Below are 26,486 nucleotides of genomic sequence, written 5' to 3'. Positions count from 1 at the left end.
ACGGCAGGGAAGCAAAGCACTGCTCATCAATGATGAACCAGCCCAGAAGGGAAAACTAGAGATAATGTGGGCATTTCTCCAGAGTTTGGGACTTGCATTTAAGACCCTGATCTTTGAGCTCCAGAGCAACAGCCGGTTACTCTGGAGAGGTCTCTGTGACTAAGGGATTTTAATGAAGCTCTCCACCACTTCAGATGAACAGCAGAGCCACATGGTGAGTGAGACAGGAACGTATCGAGTCCGGTATAGCTGGAGCACTTTCACATCATACAGCTCATTAAAATAATCACCGTGCAACGTTGGAAGCAAGGAAAAATGTCTCTGTGGTGGAGTACTGGGGTCTCCGCATAAAGCAGGAGCCCAACTTCTCAGTGTCTGCTTCAGTCAACACTGAAATTGTTTACGTACATCAGAAAAGCTTCAAAACATGGGAGAATAAGAAAGGCACAACAAAACCAAATTTGAAACTCCTGATTCAACATGGAAATTCAAATCGCTATTTCTCTCATCCCACAAACACACTAACTAGGCACTTATTTAGGCAGGGTTTTTTGTTTCTTTGTTTTACGTGAGTTTGAAGATATTTTGGACCCATCCACATTCAAATGGAAAAAATTCTGATGTCTCAAAAAATGCTGGCACAGGGTATATGCCGCATTAAACAAGAGCTAGCCTCTGATATAAATTTTTATATCAAATTTTTCTTGGGTAATACCTTTTGTATTTATACCATATTTAAATTCTCAAAATATTTCTGCATGTTAGTGTTTAATCCTACTTTTACAGGTAAAAATGCCACATCCGTATTAGAGTTAACGGAGATAACACCTGTCTTCAAGATTGGTCTTCACTTGCGTAATCTTGGTGATTTTCATTAAAATTATCAGTTATTAGAAGTTTAGCCCGGAAAATTCCATTACATTCCTAACCTTATGAAATGCAACATTGTCATAATACATAATACACAGCATTGTTCTCGATAAGAAACTGGAGATAAACCTGAAAATAGTACATATTGAATAGGTGGTAAAACTTAATTTCGAGCTGCATTTAAATTACTTTGAAACAGTTTCTATCACGATAAGTTCATGCAATTAAATATAATCAGATATTGACTAACTACGGTGGAGGATACAATGTTGTATCTGTTATCTCGGTCAGTTCATTCTTACATTTCAGATGAACGGCAAACGGTAAGGCCTGAAAACCCATCAAGTTGACCAAATATCACAGCTTGGGCAACGTTAACAAACTTATTGTACTTCTCATGTCTGCTGGGATAATTTAGCATTTCACATCAGATTCAGAACACAGCCTGCAGAGTCCCACACAGACCAGAAGTGAAGCTCTGAAACCTTGAGCATCCTTCAGAACTGAGAAGCAGAAGACTTATTCCTCAGTGGAAAGATGTTACCTCAATGCAAACAGAGTGGAGAAGTCCTCGAAAGAGAAGGGGGCCCTCAGCCATCCCTTTTTGCCCATCTCGATGGCTGCTCACCTCACACAGAAGAGCTGAGGAGGAGCAACTCCCCCGGTGTCTTCAGCATTGCAGTTACCATGTACGACGGTCAAAAAACGAAGTCACCGACTTTCTGTCAAGGGAAAGAGAAGGAATAAGTGACACTTACTTCAACATTGTTCATATCCCAAAATGCAATACCAGCAGAGAAATTGTTCAGATGCTCAGCTTCATGTGCTGGATCGGAGCCAGCATGCCCAGCCCTGGGCAGACAATACGCCTCTGAATTGCAGGGCAGCTCTCCAGCTCCCGGAGAACGCAGTAAAAATTGGGTCCTGAACAGGTCAGGGCATGAAATGGGCAAGTCCAAAGAAACTTCCCATAACAGCTAATAAAGATGCTGAGATTTTTAATGAAGCACAAGTAGAGCTAATCAGCAGCTTTCTAAATACACTGCCGTCTTCTCAGCGTTCAAAGGGTCAGTAAACAGCAGTAAATCCCTGAGAGCAGCAGACTCCTGCCCAAAACGAGGGGTTTCACATATGTTCATACTTTGGACAAGACTACAAAGATAACTGGCTGCTGCTCCCCATGGAGCAAGAATAGAGATTACATTAAGCCCGAAAAAAAAAAATAAATAAATAAAATAAATAAATTAGACACCACGAGACTGATTCTAATCTCACCTACCCCAGCAGGGCTCAGCAGAGCCCACTGATTTACACCACAGTAAGCACAATAAAAATTTGTCTGTATATCTGGGTTTGTATAACACAATTTGGAACAGTAGCTGTTCTGTCCTGATATGATAAAAAATTATTGCACAGGCAACATATGCTATCTACAGAAACATGAATAAATTACATTATATGAAGGCCACCAACACTTCACATCAAATTTAGTTACAGTATATCTCAGCTCCCAAATGTGTCAGCATGGCTAGCTGTAAACTGGCAAATATAGAGGAAAAAATGAGAAAGAAAAAAAAAAAAAAAAACCTGAAACTTACATTTTAAAAATTGACTTTACCAACACTACTCATGATTAAATTCATGCAACTGCTTAAATATGTTCATGATGTGTTTTACTCAGAAACTCATCATACTTTTCCAAAAGTGATTATCTGGATGTACTCAATATCCTTTATCATAATAAAACCCTGGCCAAGTGATCACCTGTACTAATGGATTCTCACAAAATTAAATAAGCTGTTGTTTTTATGGGTTTGAAGGATTAAACACAAGCATCCCTTTAGTTTTGTTTGGTTTGTATGGAATCATGTTCAGAAAAACAAGGATAAAGTGCATTAGGTAAAACGGCTGGGAACATACAGGCAGTCTTGAAAAAGCCATGTTCAAGTTTTCTAGCCATTACAGCAAATACATTTGCATTTTCTTATTCAGTGCTAATTCTCTTAACGACAGGATGGAATAAAACTAGTTGAAATAACAGACTTCCACATAGAAACCTATATTTCTGCAGAAAACAAGGCACTCGAATAGTGTCAAAATGCTATAAATAAACAAACACGCAGTTCACAAATAAATATCTTATTTCTGAACAGATCAAAATTTAATTTCCCTATCCACATCAGTGAAACACCCTGGTCTAATCCCTGCTCAGCTGGGGAGGGAAGGAGCCTCTGCGAAACTTTTCTTGTTTTCCAGGCGCTGCTCAGACAGGCGCGAGCTGCGGCTGAGCACCGCGAGGCAGATGTTTCCAAGTGACAGGCTCTCTGCTAATCCCACAAACATCGGGGTCCTCAGAAGCATCCAGCACCGGCAGACAAAAGATTGATGGCCTAATTTTTCCTCCCCAGTCTGCACACACCGCACTGTCGAGCGGGGACCAGTCGCTGTTTCGGCGAGTTTCCACAGGACGAGACATTTCTTCAGGCTCTCTGGTTCAAGATGATTCAATCTGGCTCTGCTCCAACGTTGGCTTATGCAGTCTTGATAAGTCAGCTTCGAAAAAGATCGGCCTAAACTGATCCGAATCTAAGGCCTGGTTTCAGCCTTGTCATACATCAATTAAATTCCCCCTGAGTTCCTTGGGAGTTGTGACCTTCCCCATCACAGGTACATCCAACCTAATTTTGGATTGTTTTGGTTTTTGTTGTGTTTTTTTTTGGACGAGAAGGGGATGCTTACAAGGACACCTGGGTAGCATTCTCCATTTAAAACACACAGTGCAATTAGAGTCATCCCAAGCACTAAGCGGCAACAACAACAGAGGTTGCAGCTCTTATATCTGGCTATAAATCGTTTAGCAGATGCCTAGCACAAAGACAAGCATCATTAATCATGAATAAATTTTCTTAACATAAATCTAAGCTGTAATTATGTAACTTTGCCTATTTCGCACAGCACAGACCCATTGCTTGTGGTATCCCTAGATAACTCGGATGTTTGCAGTACGCTCTTTAGCCTCAGATACCTGTAAAATCTGCCTTGCCTTCCAAGAAAGCTGTTACCCAAGAAACTACTCTTATGTCCTAAATCAGCATGCTGCCTTTTGAAAATATATATATTTAGTATAACTATATGTTCATCATTAAATAATTTGCCTTTTCTACCCTACAGAAAAGGAACACTATGTTATTCTGCCTATGCACCTGGAGAAAAACAGGCTTCTGGTTAAAATACAGGCACCCTAAATCCTAGGGCCAGCTGTGCCAGAAACCTGTCAAAAAAGGTGAACTCACCTAAGGTCATGCTCTGACACTAGTACTTAATTCTGCAAGCTCTCCCATTGATTTCAGGAGAGTGGCTTTGCATATATGGGAACAGTAGCTCGATTTATTATGCCTCTACTTCTTCATCTGTAAGACAGAGTTCGGAATATTTAATTGCCTTCCAGGAGCATTTCGGAAAATCCGGGCTAAAAACATACAGTGTGATGAACTAAACGTTTGACCTAAGTGATCACTCAATAGGAATCCCAATATTAAGCTCCATAATTCTTTGGCAGTTTGCTCCGGTAACCGTAAGGGTAAATAACGCCTGGAAGAACATCTGGTGTTCACACATCTGCGCACGGAAGATAACCACAAACAAGCAGCAGACGGTCTAGGACTGCCTGCTCCGGGCTGGGACCAAGCCTGAATGCAAGCTGCCATGTTTTGCCGGCTGTTCCCGCCCGTGCCTCGGTGCCGATAACCAGCCCAGCGCCGGCCGAAGCAGAGCAGAGCCAATGTGAGATGGGGCTGCTGGAGGGGTCACAGCGAGAGCTGCAGGGGGAGAAGGCTCCTCCTGTCCCCCCGTCCAAGCTGAACATGCATCCCAGCTGGTCCCTTTTCACATGTAACCATTAACAACTTTTCCCAACATCCAGCTGTGAAAAGCTTAGTAGGCAGGCACTAGCTTTAGTAGCCCTATTTGATAGTACAAGTATTTCGGCGATCTCCATAGTCAAATTGTACAAATCCTGATGATTTCATCTTTTTCCTTCTATTCAACCGTTTCTTGTCTCAAAGCTACAGAAGATGCCAGGGTTTAAAAGCAAGAATACGAAATCACTGCCAATGAATTGCTTCTTAACTTGCATTGATTTCTTTGGGGGTAAAAACCATGAATCCTAAGTTTTCCTGCTTTTTGTTTATGTACATCCTAAAAACGTAACAAAGGCAGGTTTGAATTTAGAAGTTTAATTATAAACTTAGCCAAGTGGATTATAATGAAAGATGTTCTAGCAAGGGAGCTCAAACTGATGCATTATGACTACATTAAAGAAAACACCAGAGAATAGACTTTCCATCAGTAGAATGACTTTAATTAAAACAGTGATCGAGCAGAACTGTTCTGTGAAATGGCACTTCTGGTACATCTCATTCACGCTAAGTACCTCCAGCGCACTCTATGGAAAGGCACTTGACTTTCAGTAACAAAGTAGACGTGGTTTCACTCTGCTGACGAACCAGGTTCAGGAGCTGGGTTACAGGCAGTCCAAGCAGAACTGGCTTCCCTTGGACACAACGCGTACAGCCAGCGCTCTGCCAAAGGAGGCTTCAGAGTCAAGGGTCACAAGGTTGTGAAAAGCATCATCCTGACCCTCCGCAGGTGCGCAGCAACGTGCTGGCTCTCCCCAGAACCAAGGAGCACACCGACATTTCCCTCCGCAAGGATCGTTTGCTGGGTCACCCAACGTGCGAGCGTCCAAATGCTAGCCAAGCCTCAGACTTCACAATGGTATTTAACTGCCACGGACCTTTTGGTGCTCTTGTCGTCATGTCTTAGAGCTCAAAGTGGGCTAATTTACCTTCACAAATGTTCTTCGAACTATTATCATACTCCTCACAGCAGGAACAAGCACAGAGCAATTAAGATCAAAATGCTCAAGACTGTCGATAGATTTCTCTTGTGAACTCAGCATTGATTTTTTTCTGAGCAGAACACAGAAAGTGTCCAATAACTTTTCAGTAACCTTTTCACACTGCTTGTGCGCTTCCATATGCTTAAATACTAAGATTGGCTGTAGCAAATCAAACCAAACTTCTGCAAAGTCCCAGTTCCTGCCTCCGTCAAGGACCTGATGCCAAATGCCCGGGGTGCAGCATAAGAACTGAACGTGCATAAATAACACCTCTTGTTTTACTTACCCGGTCTCCAGCAATTCGCAGCTCCCACACCTCCCAAGTCAGAAGTGAGGAGACCTTTGCATCTGACAGCACTCAGCAGAGATTTCCCCTCTACACTAATGGCACCAGCCCTGAACCCATGTGCGCTTTTAGCACCTGCACACGGGTGGCTGCTCACGGCATGCCAGCGCCGCAGAGCAGGAGCGAGCTCGGTGGTGCTCTCATACTGTGGCGTGTCCCCTCCACAGCAGAGAAACTTTATAGCTGTGGGGTAACAGAAGTTTCTTTTTATTTATTTTTCATTGGTTAGAGAAAACTTTGAGTGCGTTATCAATATATTATTCTGCTGTAGCTTTCATCACTGGCAATGGATGAACTAAAGGTCCTGTCAAACCCAGCTGTATCTAAGAACTGCAGTCACAGTTGCACGGGTCTCGGATTGCTGTTAAATTGCAATTAAGCAGACAAAGAGAGAGGGAGCTGGCACTGGTTCCAAAACCATTTCAGTAAATGCAAGTTGTTGTTCCAAGAGGATTATTCTCACTTTACCGGCGAAACATTGCATATAAGGCACGTTCAGCACTAGAATACCATTTGAAAACTAGTATTTGAAATTATTTCCCTTTAACAGGCAAACCTGGAAATCAGACTCAGCAGAGAGCAAACTCTCTGCTTTAGCAGCATGACCGTTCCTGCTGGAAACAACAGAAAGCTTCAAAGTCACCAATTACAAGGCAACAGAGTTTAAAAAAAAAAAAAAAAAGAGAGAAAGAAAATACCTCACAACCTCCGCTGCACGAACAACGGCAGATTTTCCTAGCACTCCCATTAAAGTGCTTTCAGGTCAGAGAAATTAAATTGCTTTACTGCAGCGATTTCCTTTTGCATTCTGATATTACTTTATATTATTTGACATTAATAGGGCAGCGCAGGTTGCAGGTCAGGGTTTTTTTCCTCCTTACTGGAATGCGGCCACCACACAGAGTTTATCAATCTTAAACACAAGGTCAAAACAATACAATCAGGTACTACAGGGCACACGAGCTCGGCGAGGACCTCAGCTCCAGCTAGCAGGGGAAGGACCATCAGCTCCCTCCTCCTTCCAGCTCCTGGTCTCTCAAGCGCTGCTGGATGCAACCCCATGGCCATGGCCAGAGAGCTTTCCCCACTGCCCAGGAGTGGCACGGAGGTGACACAAGCGGGTGGCCACCTCCACGAAATTTTGGACAGGGGCATCAGTCACTGTGATCAGGCTCACACGGCTTTCCTGCCAAAAGGCCGGTTGAATCCTCGCCACAGGACTGGCATATCTGAGGCATCTCTATGATTTTATGCAATAACCAGAGCAACTGAGTCCATATACAAACACCTAAGCATCTGACAAAACAAATTAACTAGACACAGGCAGGAAAACATTACCATTTTAACTTGTAATTCAGTTCGGTACTTGGTCACGCAGCGGTGACTACAGCTAAAGATACCCTGATCCACAGCCTGCTCTCATACACACACATACTCAGAGGGTGAGCTCAATACCTCCTGGATGTACGAACTTTTCCTTCTGCTGCTGCACTTACATTAAGAATAATTTCTTTCCTACAGTATCTACACCTCTGTTTGGATATCTAGTCATTGCTATTTTGCTGTTTGCACTACCTAGCTCTAGTCTATGTGCAAATGAGCTAATTTGAACAGACACACATCCACAAGATAAATTTTGTTTCAAAAACTCATTTCCAAAGTGCTGAAATACACATTTATTCCAACGCATCCTCTGTCATCAGCTGTTTCCTTCAGCGCACCAAAGCACAAACTTAGAGGAAAGGAGAAAACAGAGCGGGATGCACACGGCGTAACACTCCAAAAACTCGCGGGCGCTGCAGGGGAGCAGCTGTTAATCAAACACCGAAAGAGCGGTTCTTCATTTCCTATCACACATCACCAGTGAAGTGCTGTGATGGAATCTCCTACAGCACAGCCTTCGTTATTTCTACAGGGGGAAATAAAAGCATAAGCTGGGTCTCGTGTAAGAATACGTACTATAAAGGGTTATAGCTACAGCTGTCCATGTAGGTTCACGTTGTGCGATGCCTTGGCAGTGACTCCTTCATTTGCCTTCCATCTACTTTACAATGGATCCCCGGTCATTACTGCAAACAGGCCCAGACAGACCATAATAAATAAAGGGGTTAAGAGAAAAATATATATATATAAAGATTTTTAAGAGATATAGCAAAGGCTGACCACTCAGGAAAAAAAAAAAAAAAAATAGACTGGATTGGCATAAGGCATTCTACTTCCACAGGCTGCTTCTGAACATACGCACAGACGCCAGCGTGCACACAGCACTCTGAAACCAGCTTTGGGAAGCTGCTGCACAAACTTACTTCAACACATTAAGAGTAACACAACACAAGTCAAGGCTTGTAACAGAAATGGGATTTGTTTTTAGGCAGAATTTGTTTTCTGAAATGTGCAAGCTACTGCTTGCACCAAACTTCCTCGTGCCACTGGGTCTCCAGGGAAAGGCTTCACAGACCTCATTTCCCCACCTGCAGCAGCAATACCCGAGAAAAACGTGCCTCCACAGAAGATGCACACCACAGTCAAGAGCTCACATCACATCACATCGCTTCCTCTGGAGTGGAAGAAATGCCAGATATATGCTGTGGCTCAGAGCATGGTATTAGAATGCATGCCTGAAACTCAGTCAGTCCCAGGCACTTTAGGAGCCACAGAACAACCAGCTGTAGGAATAAGTTTCTCATACCAAAAGCCATCAATAACATCTGCACATTTATAGAATGGCTTGGGTTGGAAGGGACCTTAAAGATCACCTAGTTCCAATTTTATCTAAGAGTGAACTTGCTTTTACCCCATGATTAATTGTGCATGACAACAAAAATACTAAATTGCCACAAAGGCAGTTAGAAAGAATATCACCCTTTCAACAAATTGGAGCAATCAGTTAAGCAAGGCTTGAAATCTATTTAAAAATTTTCTTACCTTTCTTTCCCATTTTCTTTTCTCCTGCAGCTAGTTACAGACACTCACTGTATTTTATCACATTGGAAAGACTACTCTCTTTAGGGTGAGAAATATATTTGCCCTGAACACAATATAATATGATTCACACAGGGGTCCCTGACACTATTGCAGTTTTGATATGAAAAGATAATCATAATGATATCGACTGATAAAAGCCCTTAGTATAATGTTATTTAAGCAAGGTCAATTGCCCGTGCAGGTTGTTCTTACCAGAGTTCATGTTACATCACTGGTCCCATCATCCTGACCTTCCCTGCTGTCATCCCCATTACAGTTCAATTAACAGAGGAGCCCTGCAGTGGCTTGATGAGCATCTGCTGCATCTACCTGGCAGTAATTCAATAAGGATACGCCATAGGAAGAGATAATGAGAAGTCAGCCCAGTTGTTCTGTTTCCCCTCAGGAGAGCAGATGAGTTTGGATTATGGGAAGGAGCGTGACCTATGAAAATTATCAGTTAATTTCGTATTTCATAACTTCAGCGTGCTACTGGTAACTTAAAATGTTCTCTGGTTTCTCTGGCTGCAAGGTTCACAAGGGTCCAGAATCTGTTTTCCAGGTAGGTCCATGATTAACAACCCTTCCCACACTGGAAGGATACATCTTGCCAAAAATATTTTCTCTTCACCAATTCTACCAAAAGAACAGGTCCTACTCATGCATTCTGCAGTGGCTGATCCGAGTTAAAAAGGCAAGTGCCTGAGCATAGCAAGTGAACCAAAACCACTAACTACCTTACTGGTAGATTTGGCATCCCTTCGTCCCTTGGTCGCTGTGAAAACCCCTGGAGGAGTATTTGAGGGATGTGTCTCAGTACTGTCTCCTGTAGAGCCTTCTCTCTCACACACACTCACTGCTATAGATCAAACAGCATTGGAAATGTTGAATTTCTCTGCCTCCACTCCTGAAGTTTCCAATTTCTTCCGCTATTTCCCCCATTTCTCCTAAGTACTAAAGAGGAGCACTTCTTTTTTTCTGCACTGCCTACACTACAGGTTTCAAACTTTAATCAATTCCTCTGTTACCCCATTTCCTTCAGTTCACTCCCCCCAACTAAGTGCTTACCTGCTCTGACCACTACGAGTACAGCCACCGTCCCCTGTTCACTGGAGGACAGGATAATTCAGGTTGGCAGATCCCCACCTACCTCAGGAGGTCTCTAGTCCAACCTTCTGCTGAAAGTGGGATCAGACAACATGAGGCAACAATTAATCACACAAGATGCTACTCTACATCATCCTAGACTTTGTTTGTTTGTTTCTACCTCCTACTACAAGGCTGAGTCTACCAAGATCGTGCCAATTCACATCAGATCCCAGGTTGTGGTTCATCTCTTCCAAATCCTACAAAACCCAGCAGCTTTCCTCCATCTCAAAAAATTATTCTCTTTTCTTTAATCAGTTCTACCATCTCTTTCTGCCTTTCAGTTAATCACCTCCTGCACATCTGCTCCTGGCTACCACTTTCTTGAATATTCAAACCCTTTCAATCCTCTGCATCTAATTCTTTTCCATATTAAATCCGTTGATTTCTTCCAAAAAGATAACTGATGCAGTTTTATGAAACTTATCACCTTTTCTCAGCTTGGTTTCTCATCCCTACAATATTTTGTTCCTTCTCCTAATTAGGCCTTTGCATCTCCCATTTTTGATTCCCTTTGGTCATTTTCCATGCCTCCTACATTTTCTCCATTATTGTCTGCTTCCTCCCCCTTTCTGGACATGTTTATGCAGAAAACAGTCCAGACACACTACATTATTTCCATAATACCAGACTACAACAATTTCGGAGTTGGACATAATTAAAATTTAAGTAATGCTAGGATTAAGTTTGCTTTGTGTGAATTTATTATGACAGTCAGGTTTCATGATTACTTTTTTTTTTTAATCACATTACTAAAGTCTATACCAAAACCCATTTTTAATCTACCTTTGACGACTTTTGCTTTTATCTGCTTGTGACACTTGCTTTCAACCCACTCTTAAAGCCTTCCTCACACACCTCACCAAAACAAGCAGACAGTACGTGTAAATACCAACAACTGCAATTACAAAAGTTTCTTATTAACATCATCTGTTCAGACATACTGGGCACAACTCTAAGCTGCAGGCCAAGAATACAGAACACTGCTTCAGGGTAAGGACTGAGAAGAGCTGAGAGCGTGCCATGACTGGGCTACCAGCTGTATGTTAAGAATACAACAGCCAACAAGAGGGAGTCCAAAGTTTTCGATTCCGATTGCCAATACTAGACTTGCATTTTGCCCTCTAGAGTTCGTGGTGGCTAGAAGCGTTGGTTTTGCTTTCTGTGGTGGTCTTGGTTTGGGTTTGTGATGGTTTTTTTTGTTTGGTTGATTTTTGTTGTTGTTTGGTGGATTTTTTTTGAGGGTGGCCAAGAAAAAAATATATAGAAAAACATTTTTTGCTTACTAGTCAAGATTAACTTGTCCAACTTCTGTGGATTAAAACATTGTGATATATTTTTCCCCCATATACTGCACTCTTCCAAATTCAGTGAATTAATGAATCAACTAATCAGGAAAATAGCTGATTAATTAGTTGACTCAACTAATGCAGAAAAGCTTTTGTGAAAAGCTTTACACATCAATGGTTGTTTACGAGACTTTAGTCTTCATTTTCTGCGCGTTTCAGAATTTAAATAAAAATTGAGTCAACATTTATACTTCCAGAGATTACCAGCTTCCTCAGTGGAATGGCTGCACTTGAAATAAAATCATCCGTGTTGATAGATTCCCAAGCCTGATACATTTCTGCTCGCTGAATGTACTTGGGACCGCTACTATAAACACTTTCAATATTAAAATATGCATCCATTCTCAGGCTTGTCTTCCACATTACTTGGTTCATTTTTCTGTCCTTTAGCATTTTCTCCTATCAGAGATGTGAAACTGAACGACACGACTTAATAGGAACAGCAATCCAATGTATCTGATTACTTCTGCCCTTTAAATCGTAATTTTATTTTAGATTTGTTTGTGCAAATATATTGCAAACCCTAGGCATTTCTTTTAAAATAGGTCTACCAAACAATATTTGGCAGAGGCAGAAAGTGCTGGGTCATAATTTTGCCTATATATATATATATATTTTTTTTTAACCTTATGTGGTAAAACTAGCAGGGAACTGTATTACTACTAGACTCAAAACTCCATTTACTATGTAATTTTTCTTCAGTACATGAGTCTTTTTAAAGAACTGCAATTGCTTTGAGTTACACGAAAAGATTGATCTGCAGAAAGTGGAAAATATCTCCCGTCCTACTTTCAAGATTGGGATTTTGTCGTGCCAGCAATTGTTTCATAAGGACAGTCCACATTGAAGGTAAAGGACAAAACTTGAGAAGAATTTCTTCTCCTGTGCGAAGAATCTCCCCTGACTTACAGGTAAATGCACATTTCCAAATATAAATATGCTTAAAATGACAGGCTCTGCTTTTCTCTACTTGATAACAAATGCTTACGAAGTGTTAACAAATGCTGAAAGCAACTTGGCGTTCTCTTACCAAAGACCTCTGCATAAAGCAATTCAGCAAAACAAGACAATCTTCTTATCATGTGCAAGAACTCAATTAAACCATCATTTTAACATAAGCCTGCTTAGCATCAGAACAGACGACATGAGAGCTACTAGTGCTGTTCGTGTCCTAAAACAAGAAATGAAGAACAAAGAGGTAGAAGGGAAGAGGAGGAAACAGGACAATGCAGATTCCATTTCACTGAAGATCGTTTGATGAGAGGGAGGGAGGGGAGAGGGGGAACCAAATCCAGAAGCATGGAAACAACTTAGAGCAGAACATAAAACTTGATTTGTTTTTCCTGGACCTCTATCCATTCAGATGGATGTGATATGAATTGTAAACAGAGAAATTGCTCAGCTCTCCAGTCTTATTTCTAAGCAAGGAGTTTCAAGCAATTTTCAAAAGTTTGCCTGCTTCCAACTACATTCCATACTTCACATTAAACACCGTGATTATCACGACAATCAATAACCATTATAATTAGCATTCAAGAAAAATATTAAGGAAAAAAACACCACCATGGAGCAGGGCTATATGAACACCTCTCAGACAAGCATAGTTCTTTATACCTGAGCGACTAACCTCCTAAAGTACCACGTCAATTGGCTAAGCTCAGAAGCTGTGTTTTAAATTATTCTCAGTATCTATTACAAAGGAAAGGTGCCTACCCACTGATAAAGCCTACCCACTGATAAATTAGCAATTGTAATATGTGACTGTGAAAGCTAGAGGTAAGTCGATTGTGTTGTACCTAATTCCCCCCTATTTTAATCTAAAACTCTGCAAATTCCAAGAAATGAAAGTATAGGCAAGAGGATGAGCAAAAAGCTTGACTGCCTTGTAAAACATCTAAAAATAGTGTTTCAGTATATTTTCATATGCTGGAAGTAGCAATGAATACCATCTATGTAAATCTATACCTAGTAGATCTTTTCCACAGCAGCTAAGACTCGCAAATCAATTGTAATTTGTATTTTAGAATAGTTAATAAGAAACAGGCACAATCAAGCTCACACAATACACCGCATTTAGCGGGAAAATACAGCCATGCATTGTCTCCCACAAAATCTAAAGAGGCATTACCATAAACTCTATATTTTCCGTCTTCTGAAATTTATTTGAGAGGAGCTTAAAAGCTGTTTTGAGAATATCACTTTAACAGGTTTGTTAGGGATGTAAGACAACACCAAGCCTGGTGGTCCAGAATGTATATGACTGCTCTAGCTGGTCGTGGTGCCCTCCTGTGCCTGGATGCTCCAATACACCAGATGTCTTGTGCAGATCACTGCGATGCACATACATCTTCAGCACAGTGTTGAAACATCAACGTGTAACGCATCTTCAGATGAACGTCAGTAGAGGTTAAAAAGGCAGCTTTGTAACTGCACTGGGTCACACAGGAAAAGCTGGAGGCTCCTTGCAGAGACCACCCTGGGAGAAGATCATCTTGCCTAGGCCCAAGGACTCTCCATACTCCAACCTCTGTTGTCAGCACTCACTGAAGTCCCTGCCACTGTTTCAACACTTGAAGCACTGGATCCCATGGGCATAGATGGCAGACTTCGTCTCCCAGGAGTGAGGAGCTGACAGCACACACTGGGGAGAGGCCATACTGGAATCACTTGGGTGGGAGGAACTGGTGGCCAACTCAGAGACGTTTCTCTTGCTAGCAGCAAGATCAACACAATCAGAAAAAGCATTTAAATCATGAGCGAATATTATAGAGACACTTATGCCTAGGAAAAAGAAAAAAGGAGTTTGACTATTTCTGGGTTAGGCCAATTACTATCAGAGATTTGCACAGCGATGCTCAGAAATGATTGCCTCTCTCACAAAACTTGCACCAGCATCAGAATCAGCTTGAGTGAAACAGACTTATCCTAATGCCAATTTGCCTTCCAGGTAATCAAAGCAGCACAGCACTCAGCCAGCAACTTCCCTAAACAATCCCCGCTGCAAACCAGCGCTCTGAGAAGGGCTAGGAGACCCAAATTACTGCACAGCCACAAAAAAGGTGAGTGTGAGATGAAATATGAGCAGGGACCTGCCACTACAAAAGAAGACACAGTCAATTATTTAAAGAAAGGCTCGCCGTGGTGAGCTTCGTGGATAGGCACTATGTAATGTGGAATCACATCCAATTAGGGGTAGGCCAGGCTCTACTTAAACAAGGAGGGAATGAATAATTAGAAATTGTTGAAGTGGTACCGCAGGCTACGAGAAAAAGTTAAAAAACCACCACACACAGTCTTTTTCAGAAAGACAAGAGAAGAGCCCCGTGACCGTGCCTTGCCAAGGGGCTGGTGGCGCAGCAGCACAAAGCAGGGCACGGCGGCAGAGCCCACCCTGGCACCCTGTTCACTTGGAGCCCACCAAGCACCATGGCTCCAGTCAAGGGTATATTTTTGGGCAGGGAGCCAGAACTCCAGCCTTCTATAAACGTAAGCCGCATAACTTGAGAGGAAACCTCACAAGGCCTCTCAAGTGCCAAGTGAGTAGTAACATACCAGCTCCAGCGAATCTGCTCAACATTTATCTGCTTAATTTTTTATTTCTTAGCACCCTAATGGATGCTAGACATGCCACACACACCACTGAACAAACCTTATTATCAGCCATTCATACATAACAATCAACAGCTTCAATTTTAAAAGCATTTCAATGGATCCTTCACACACCCAGATGACATACAGACACTGAAACACAGGATGAACAGTCTCCTTTACCCTTCTCCTGTTACATATTTTTCATATTAAATCGCATTGTTTATGGATTCCAAGCAGCCTGTAGAGGGAAATATGCCAGAAGTACTGTCCCTCCCTTTTTTCCTCCTCCCACAAGCTGCCAGGTTTTCTCTCAAATGCCTTTTCTCGTCAGAGAGGATTCAGGAGTCGCTCTCCAAGCTAAAAATAAACGTGGTTCTTTGAGCACTGGTTCATCAGGAATGAACAGTACAGCAATGTAATTCCTTCTTTCTGCTTTTGTGCATGTACACTTTTGTTACTGTGCTGGAGCATGCCTCCATCCAAGGCTATACCTTAACATCTCTCCAAGCAACCCCACCAGAAGCTGCTCAGCGTGAGAAGTTTCTGTAAATTCATAACCCATCCAAAATTCTCTTATTAACTTCTGAACACATGAATAGATAAATATCTTCCTATATATATTTTTTTTTAACATGTTCTCTAAAGACTGGCATTAAGCAGGTCAAAGAATCCTCCTGAAAATACCTTTATCCAGGCAGTAATTTCTACTTTATCTATTACATGTACTTTAAATATACATGTGGCATCAACTCAAAAGTGTCAAAAGTCAAAAAAAAAAAAAAAAAAAAAAAAAAAAAACATTTTATCTTAACAGGAGTTGTTCTTGTAGTTAACCGTCCTTTAAACCATAAATTTGAGCCGAACTACTAAGCTAAATAAAAAAGAAAAGAGGTATGGAAGGACTTAACCCTGTCCCTTCTCCATCTTTCCATTTCACTAAGCAGTAAGAGTCCAAGCGTAAAGAACAGAGGTCCAAAAATCACCGTAAAAATCAGTATAACCTATTTTAGCAATACTTTCAAATGTGAGCAATAATTTCAGGTGCCCCTTTCAGGACACTGTAAATGGGTTGGGATTGCAGAAAGCAGGTGATGAGAGTCTCCAAAAAAAAAACAGCATCTTTTACAGGCAGCTCAGAGAAATGAGAAAGAAATGTAGCCAAAATTATTCACATTACATATACTATTGCAAATTCTTTTCCAATTGCCTTAGGGAACTAAAATAGCAGCCTGTGAAAAATAAGTGTCCATGAGGTTCATTGCGATTGCCAGACACACACACACACAAAAAGAGAGGTTACACATATATATATAATCCTGAGATGTCAAGTGTTATTCCAGGATTAAAACAGACCTTGTAAGTATCTTAACAAAAGCTATTATGCATCGCTATAGAATAAAAGAAATATTAAGACAGATTAAAAATGTTAAAAAGACAGCTTGTGTGAGGAACTAAGCTTCTGTAGGGAAGTGACTTCATTTTGAAAGGATTGGTTCAAAAAGTCTGTACCAGAGGAAAAAAGAAGAGGCAGTAATAGCGGAGAGAAACCGTAAAAAAATCTGTCTAGATAAACCCTGATGCATACACTTCTTAATTAGTGAAGTACATATGAATTTTTCGTGACAGAAATTACAATTTCTTTCCAAAAAAAAGCCAGCATGAAACTAAAAGCCCTCCCTAAATCTCTGTTTGAAAGACTATAAGGAGCACTTAATAAATCCTGCACAAAAGGAAGTTACCCCATTTGATGTGAACTATTGCAAAACCAGACCCGATTCTGTTGTCACTGAGCTCAAATGATATTTGTTTGCAATTTAATGCATGTCAAACACAAATTACTTGGTTTAAATTCTTTTTACTTTATTTCCAGAAGGATAACTGCATTTCTGGATAAAGTCCCAGAACATTTAATGTATGCAGATGAGCAGTCCCATACATAAAAGGCGCTCATTAATGTACTTATTAACCGTGTTCATCAGGAACTTTCCATCTACCAGAGCCTCTCAGAAATACCACAGGAAAGAAAATACGCACATCTGGAACCGAAGTGTAAAGAAGAAAAAAGACAGAGACCATAAATATGGGCCTGTCTTAAAATTGTGCATAATCACCTTGCACACCTCTTAATATATCGTTAAGAAAGAGAAGTGGTTACACACAGATGTCGCTTATCTGTTTCTTATTCTGAAAGAAGATAACCAGAAGACGAACTATCGCCCATACTGTAAACACCTGCTTACATTTTTAGGCTCTGCTCTGAATCGCGGTGGATTCCTGTGCTCACATAAATCAAGCATCATCCACAGGAGAAAGGCAACAAAGGACGCACCTTGTCTTTGCATATGGCCTCTTCTTAAATCAAGCCGTTGCTTAGTGTGGCTCCTCAGTATTTCATTGTCTCAGACAGACGAGTGGCCTTTTACACATCTGACTTTGGTTTCCTAACATAAAACATGGCAGCATGAAAATTATCAAGGTGAAATCTAAACAGAATCTACCCATTCTCCTTACTCGAAGCTATGGGCTCGTTTCAAAACCAATTCTATCAAAAAAAAAAAAAATGCACATTTCTATTTCTTTCATTGCTTTGTCTAATTAAGAAGTCATTCTTCCACAGGTGCACTGAAGCCTGATTAATATGGATGTCCCCTAGACACCTGCTCACCTTCCTCCAGTTTTCTGTACAACCTCAGCCACCTCATCATCTCACCCACACCTCCAGTCCCTTTTCACACACTCTCATCCCCTTGTCCTTCCATCCTGCAGCACCTCCACCTTCAGCCTTCATCCCCAACACCCAGCCGAGCAGTAGGCAGCTGTTGCTGGCTCCAAACCACACACACATTATCACCCAAAATCAATGTGGTGCTCTCCACACATACTGAAACCTTCCCATCAGTAGGAGCATTCGTTTTGACTGTCTGCTCCAGGCAGCCCCCAGCTTTGATCACACTTACAGAAATAGGCAATTGCCTTTGAGACATCTCCTCTATGAAATTCGGTTTAGACAGCAGCAGACTAAACAGAGGCACTCACAAACTAGGCTAAAAATAAAAAGTAAAAATACATGATATACAAGCTCAGTCAATTACTACACGTAATTTGACAGCACGTTCTGTATTATTTGATATGAAATTGATTGCATGTGGCTGGCATGGTATGAGATCTCCAACTAAAAATAAGCACCCTAGCTATAATAGGAAACAAAAATCTCCATAAATATTCCTCTTACAGCCTGCCACTATTGTGTTTCTTTTCCTTAAGGACCAGATCTATACATCATGCTATTGTATGAGAATCCCCTTTATCTCAGAAGAGGAAGTTTTCTGTCTTTCTTGGTTGCATCATAAAATCTGCAAACATCATCTTGAATGCATCCTAGGGGGCTCAGAAACCCAACAGAAAATTAAAAGGACTTCAATATATCTTACTGCTTTAAATTGTAAGGTTTCTGACAAATTGCCAGACGTTTTTCAGACTAAAGTAGCCAGCACTGAGTCCAGGCACGGGGCTAACACAGTGGGAACCCACGTGCAGCAAGGCACTGCTCAACACGCACCAGGGCTTTGATGCCCCACGGAGCCACGCACGTGTGGGTGGTTTGAAGTAACGTACACTGCTTTATCTCTCGCTCCAGGTAAAGCACAGCAGGGAAAAAAATCAAACAATCCTGACTACGGCAGGGTGCCAGTAGCAAGCGCCCAGCCCTTGGAGGCCTGCCCATCAGCACGGTGGAGCACAGAGGTCCCCAAGCTGTCACCTGGCTGCTCTGGAGCCACCTCAGTACCAGACCACACTGAGCCTGCCCCCAGCCCAGCCCAGGAGCTCCACGTGGCTCACACATTTCCTTTCGCCCGGCAGCAGCTGAGCAGCACACAGAAAACTGAATCATAAGGGCAGGCAAACAATACATCACAAATCAGTGCTAGGAAATCTTCCCGTACTTTGAAAGAAACTTAGGGCTGAAGCTTTAATTCGTGGGAATTGAAAGCCTCATAACAATTTATGTTGGATTAAGGTTCCTGCCCAGTTAAATGCCAGTACTGATGGTCCTAGATGAGTTCCCATCTTATGAAGCACCATCAGCCACATGCTTACAGGCAGCACGCCAGTAAGCGTACACTTTGTCTGCCTTCCCTCACCGCAGCTTGTGCTCCTCTGAGGATGCAAAAATCTCACCGTTCAACTGCAGCAGCTGAGAACTGTGCTCGATCTTCCCAGCATTTCCAGCAGCTGACGGGCACCTCCACACCTCTCAAAACCTATCAAACACTCCTGTTTGTTCAACGTGGCAATGGCATGTGCAGAAAGAGTTAGGTACTCTTTCTGAAGTTACTTTTGATGTGTAGGCTGTCATTGGCCATCTTCCCACCAGCTCCCCAACCACTCGTCAGAAGGACATTGGTTCACGTCAGCCAGAGCAGGCATCCTTCAGCTTCATCCATCCCTCCAGGTCGATAGAAAAGACATTCCAAATCATGAGAGCCCATAATCGTGCTGTGAGTTGTGATTGTCCATGAGAAAGTCATCATTGCCCCCCTCCCTCCAGTTCCTCAAGCAAGGAGACATCCCCTGCTGCCGCCTCAGCCCCTCACCACCCCCTGCTGCCAGCCTCAGACAGGGAGAGAAATGTCAGGTTAACTCTAGCTCCAGTTTCGTATTTAATGACCTAATTGGAAACATGTTATGAGGGAGAAATATCAAAGTGTATCTGAAACCTGACTCTGTCTTTAGCTGCTGATTCCTTTCAGAGCATCTCCAGGCTACCAGCAGCGAGGATGAATTTGGCAGCACTTCTGCCTTGTGGTACAGTGTTACCGAACCCACCCTTCCCCACCACCACCATCTCACACATTAAGTCTGAGCTGGAGACCAGGACACCAGAGAGCATCAGGGCAGGGCAGCTAAGTGCTCTTTCCTGGGCAAGGAGCTGCTCTGAATTTTGTCTTTCATCTCCCCTGCCTTCCTCCCTCAAAGAAAGGCTCCCAGCCCTTACCTGAACCTGCTACCGCTAAGCCCAGCACAGCTGTGCACTCATGATTGCTCCTCTCCCCACTTCTCAGAGCTGGATTACATGAAGGCAGATGTAACACATGGAACATCCTCTCCTTGTGTACTCTCACAAATACAGGTCTCTCTCCTTTGCCTCATAGCCTTCTCAATTTCCATTTTAATTTTAATTTGCATACTTTTTCCAGCTGAGCTGGTTTGAGCCATTTACCACACTATAAAAGATTTATAAAGTTTAACAGCGACCATGTATCATCTTCAACACACGTGTGTTTTACTCAATTACAGCAAATAGCTTGTTTTAGCTACTCAAAAACATTATTCATGATATAATAACACAGATGATTCACTTGATATCAGCTTTTCTGGCCATGTGTTTTCTGCAGTGAGAGCCAGGAATCACAAACCAAGTCTGAAGGAAGATTCAGAAGCTTCCAGTGATCACTCAGCGCTTAATATTCCTGCAGAAGTCTGGATTCATTCCATCTCCAGTCTCTAACACCTCTCAGGTGTCCTAAGAAAGCCCTGATGGGCAGAGTCCTCAACCTGTCCTCAGGAGTCCTCAAGCCATCCTCCTTTCTGTAACTAACCAGTACAAAGCACCCAAATTGACACTGCCAAACTACGAACTAAGTTTGCCAAGAGTAATCAGGCTGCTGCTGAGATGGATACAAGTCCGCTACGAGTATCGGTGTCGCTGGGAAATAAATTCATTTGTCCAGGGTGTGCTATGTCCTGAAACCATAACATCTTTCATTTCAAGCTACCGGGGTCATGGAGAGCTTATGAAACATCAAGACTCATCACCTGTGCTATTGCAATCCACCTGTGTTATCACCTATTACTCCCCAGCATGGAGCAGCAATCTCCTGCGACCTTGCAGTTACCTCTTCCTTGCGAGAGGCATAGAGCATCATTTCCATAAAGCAGGAGCAACTTCTAGAACCCCAAATCATATCAATTTTCTCACCGTTTTGCCTTGTCTGTCTCTTTACACATCTGCAATCCCCAACAACTCCAACATCGGTATCAGACAGCACAAGCACTCTTCTTTCAGCTTTCTGCTGAAACAAATGCCAGCAGCTTCCCGCTGACAATCCCTGCTTCACCAGCATCCCCATAAGGTAACGGCACCAAACAGAATCCAGTTCTGAACCTTTCCCAGTTGGATTTTTTTATTATTATTATTTTGACACCTTCTTCCATCAGTTTATTGGATTAAAGGTAACAGTGACTGCCAACGACATGTCCAAACCCACACTTTTCTGCCACGTCCTTAAGCTCCCCCTAAACCCACGGCTTACTGATAGATGTTACAACGTTGGCTACACAACCCAGCGATCAGATGCATTTTTCCAGACAATCCTCTGTGCAGCTACAACATAACCAAACAAAGCTGTCTGGGGGAAAGGAGCAGAATAGCACAAAACAAGCACAAAGCTTTCCCTGCCTTCTCGTGAATCTCTTTCTTGAGGGTACCAATATCTCCAGCACCACTGACAGGGCTCCCGGCGTTACCTGACCCGTATTCCTCACATCTGCAGACATGCTGACAGCCTCTGTGGTGTCACTGATCGTGTGAGGCAGCATAAAATGTTTAAGCTCCCTCCTTTTACCATTCTGGGCCCTTTAATGACAACCCCTGCACACAGATAACAAGAACTGAGAACAGGCCTCGGTACCTCTGTGCTCTCCTATTTTTGGCAGGGTCGCTTTCTGAGCTGCAGCTCCAGCAGTCACCGTTCCTCTCCCTGTCACAGCTCATATGTACTTTCTCCAAACTTTCTAAAACAGCCTTTCCTTCCTCAGGATGGCAGCGAAGCGTTTGTGAGAGACCATCTGAAATTGAGCGTAATGGGCTTAGCCGCCGGTTTTTGTGAGAGGTGGGCCCCACACACCACTGACGGCGATGCTCCTGCCAGGGTACAGTTCTAAGCATGCATCATCTCTGATGTGCCTGGTGTAACGTGGCTCCATGCCCCTCAGCAACATCCATTCCTCAGCCCAGCCACGCATGGCATCGCAGCTCCAGGCCTGAGAAGGAAGAGGGCCCGGGGGAAGGCTGTGTTTTCTCCCCTCTTAGTCCACAGATGAAAACTTGCCTTTCAAAGCCAACCGCTTTTACACAAATTTGATAGCAGCAGTCTGCACACAAGAAGTCTAAAAATCCACAGTGTTTAAACAGGAGCCTAAGTGTACAAACAAAACACTTTTATGCCCATCTTCTTCTGGCCTCCCCATACTTGTCAGCAGTGCTAAGGCACTGCTGTGGTTTCAAAGAAATCACACAAATGTGGATGAAGCAGAAGGGAAGATGCTTGTGTTTGTGCTGTCTGTAAAAGATAAACGGAATGATTCCTGATGAACATCTATTCAGCAATGGCTGTGTCATGTTTGCCTTTTGCCAGATATATCGGTTCGTTATTTGCTGGACCCTAACAGTATTTGCCAGCATTTTAGAACCGTATTATTCAAGTTATAATAAGGCACTGTAATAACCATGTCACATACTGGCACTTCATGACATGCAGATTGAATAGAAGAAATATTCAAGCTTAGAAACTACTTTGTATTAAGCATTAAACATCCAACTCAAGTAGATTGCTAAGTCTGTGGGTGAACAGCCATTTCCCATAGGAGAATAAACTGACCAGTGCACAAGTGGGAGCAGAGAGTAAAATCAAACAAACAAGCAAACACAGCCTCTTCCTTTTTTTTTCCCCCCTTAGCTGATGGCTGGAGGGCTCTCATCTGCCATTTTTCAAGATCTCACCAGTAAAGGTTTAAGTCCTGTTGCACAGCTCATTTTGTCTAAGTATCTCAGCATATGTAATACAGCTCACATGGTATCTCCTATTCATTTTCTTTTTTAAAACCAATTTCTTTGGAAAAGTACTAGCAAATTTTCATGGAAGAGGAAAAACTGTCAGAACTGGAGCGTACACCATCACAGTCCCACTGAGTTAAAATTAAACTACGTTTGACCCTCATGTGAGGGGGTCGATGTGGTTAAGATTAATGAGTCAATTACTTCTAGACAAGGTACAAGGCACCCAATTGTTTCACTATTTCTGTACTAACCACCACACTCCTTCTGCAGCGTTTGATACCCATAAAATAACTGTGAACAATTTTTCAGTGAGACATCACAAGTATTAGGCCTATTCCCCAAAAAAATAAGTAAGAGAGAGGAGAAGGAAACGGGATCAATGTACAGCTAGAGCAATCCTCCAAAGAAATCTAACTGGCCATAAAGCTTTTTATCTGATAAAGTCCCACAAGAACTATGCATACACACACTTTTACACAATTAACTTTTCCAAGTTTCGTAGTTCTCCATTTCAACAGACCTCCTATAGTGCACTACGGTATTTCTTAATATTTAACACGGACATCAGTATTTCAGAGATGCGTGCAGAAGCGTACAGTGAGAAATCAGTTGAGGCTGTGGCGATGTCCTTCTCTTTCTTCTGAAGAAGCACCAAACAACGAGGTAACCAGGTACATATGTTCTGTATCAGCTATATCCAACACACTGCAGAAGGCAAAAATCAGTGGTAAATTCTGGCTATAGGAATTAATGCATTCCCTTTGGGCTAAACTACATTTTAAAAAACATTTCAAAAATGGAGACAGTGTCAACTACAATGAGTAATGAGCATTTAGCAGACTTCACATGAAAACTCTGTGTTTTGGGATGAATAGAGGGCATCTCCCATATAATAATGTTGCACCAATGTACTTCTTGGAAGTTTTTTTTTGTTTTGTTTGTTGTTTGTTTTTTTTTTAAAAAAAAAAAAAAGGATTTTTGGCCTACAAAGCCACCTGCAAGATTAAGAGGTTACAGAGGGACACAATTCTGGCATTTCACCTTCTAAAGATCCACAGTATAATCTCACTTTTAGAGTTGGCCCAAACTGATAGTGGGAAAGAAAAAAAAAAAATTGAATTTCTAAATGTTTATATAAGCTGGGCCTTACATCAGCAGCTTCTAAAATATGCACTCGAATACACCAGAGAAAACCAGTAGAAGTTTCTAACAAAGCTCATTACAAACCCTTTTAAACATTACCTATATTTGAACTTGATTTCTTATATGGCAGGGATTTGCTTCTGTTAAACTCTTAATCAAACTAAAGGAAATGGGTAAATCACAAAAACCTCTAAAACAGGTAATCGAAGCAAGAGCCTTAAAACCGAAGAAACTCACAAAAGTTAACCCTAAGGTTTTAGTCTCATTTGACCACCTATCACATTTTTTTGACACTTCAGGGACTTTTTTTTTAAAAAAAAGCAAGGCCATGCAAGGTTGTACAATGATGTGTATAAAGACAGTCTCAAAGCTGAGTTTGTTAGCAGTGTTCACATTTAAAGGAAAAGAAATAAGAAAAGTGTTTTGTCCTGATGGAAGAGCTCTTTGCATAGCGTTGCCTAGCTTCAGCTATCAACAAGTCAAGGTTTTCTTTATTCATTAAAACAGTATTTGGGGGCATTTTACTCTGCGTAAAATGCTCAAATTGCTCCTTATGAGGTCACAAATACTCACACAAAATTGTGTAATAGCACATAGATTAGAAACAGTCCTCCTGTTTCATGAACTCCATTTTTTGTCATTAATGAAATTCTTCCTTACTCTATGTACAAGTATTCAGTTTAGTCTACTGTTAAGAATAATAAAGTCTAAAAGAGGCAAATACCTCTTGACAGCCTATTTCGCAGTGTATCAATTTTCACTGTTAAATAATTACTTTGAAATTTTATTTAATTCTGCTATCCGTTTCTGGAATCCAAATTTCCTTCTCTAACTTCAAATTAGTCCTGGCCAATCAATTTTACTGTAAGCAAAGTCACTTTGGGCTCTGATGTGCTTCTTGCACAATACCTTTGTGTTCACGTCACATTGCAGTACAGTTCTTACACTCTTACCAGTGTGCCACAAGCAATCATCTAAGTATCTTCAGACTCATCATGGACCTTATATCCATAACAGAAGCTTCTATTTTTTCTCTTTATTTATTAATTTTATAAATTGGATGCTCACTTTGCTCTAGAAAACTTCAGCCTCTTTGTTACATGACCACAGAAGTATCAATATAGTAAAAGACACTTCTTTTTTTTACTGGGATCATATTTTGCTTTAGCAAAGCTTAATTTACTGCTTAAAAGAATGAGGGAGATGGCTTTGCTATTTCATCTTTTAACTAAAACGGCCAAAAGATAACAGGCCTTGCTCTGCTTTTGATCACCAGCACTGGACCTGGATGGCCCAACTGTGCCAAGCCACCCCTGCCAACAGATGCCACCAGCCTGGTGCTGGGATCCCCCCTCGCAGGAGTACGTCCCTCCAGAGGAACGGGTCATTCAGCCTCCACAGCCATGCCTGCCTGGTTTCTGCTCGTCATGGTATAAAAGCACTGGTGGGAGGGTGCTGTGCACGTACCGTGAGACTTGCAGCCAAGGCCAGCCAGGGGCTGAGCGGGGCTCTGAATGCCTGGCATCATCAGATGCTGCGCAGCAACTCCCCCAGCGCGCTTTTTTTTTAAATGGTAAGTGAAAAGCAGCTCAGTGCCCTACAAACTCTGGGGAACTTCTGCCACATATGCAGGAGCAGAAGTGTAATAAAAATGACTGAATTCCTCTCTGGAGAAAGGGACAGGATTCAGAGAAGCTGCAGGCTGCTGTGGTCTCATGGGCACTACTGTTTGGTAGAGGGAATAAAACTCAGATACAAAAGACCAAACCACCCCTCATAATCCTGTCCTAGTGCTTCTAGGAGGGGAGGCACCAGCTCCCAACAAATGAGCAATGAAAGCACATCACCGGTCCCACGTGGAAACACTGCTGCTTTCCAGAAAGGTCTTGCTGCAGTCTTCAGCAGAAGTAGGATCAAGCCCATCAGGTGTAAACTCCTCAGAATATTGGTAACCACAAGACATCCCCTAATTCATGTTGCACAAATCACATTCCCTTTCCAGTAATCATAAATTGTGAAAGCAAATGAAAGTACTTTTAAAAGTTCATGGGCTTTCTTCTTACATCAGTCTTCAAAAATACTTTGATTTTTTTTAAACATTAAAAGCCAATCAAATAGATATTAGAAGAGGAAAATATTTGGAGTTGAGTTATAATCAAATGTCCTTGATGGAAAGAGTTAGTGTTTTTAATATGAATTTTTCTCTTGCTTTTAGCGCTGAATTCAGGATTCAATCAAACAGAAAATAAAATGCAAGTTCCCTATTACTTCCCCAGAGCCCTTAGTTAAAAAGAAACAGCCTTTCATATTTACTAGAATATAAAAGTAGCCAAGCTA

General features: G+C 41.9%; 1 protein-coding gene across 3 annotated transcripts in view; it reads right to left on the bottom strand.

The window, feature by feature from the left end:
• The window catches only part of THSD7B (thrombospondin type 1 domain containing 7B), a 309,975-nt gene that overhangs the window by 259,228 nt on the left and 24,261 nt on the right, over window positions 1-26,486 (bottom strand). For all 3 annotated transcript variants that reach the window (XM_035331980.1, XM_035331981.1, XM_035331983.1), the window contains exon 2: window positions 1,499-1,592. The gene's annotated coding sequence lies outside the window, so the exon portion shown is untranslated. The remainder of the gene's footprint in view (window positions 1-1,498; window positions 1,593-26,486) is intronic.

The sequence above is a fragment of the Oxyura jamaicensis genome, chromosome 7, assembly GCF_011077185.1.
Source record: "Oxyura jamaicensis isolate SHBP4307 breed ruddy duck chromosome 7, BPBGC_Ojam_1.0, whole genome shotgun sequence".
Taxonomy (NCBI): domain Eukaryota; kingdom Metazoa; phylum Chordata; class Aves; order Anseriformes; family Anatidae; genus Oxyura; species Oxyura jamaicensis.
The sequence above is the reverse complement of the archived record's forward strand: the minus strand, read 5'-3'. Positions and strand labels throughout refer to the sequence as shown.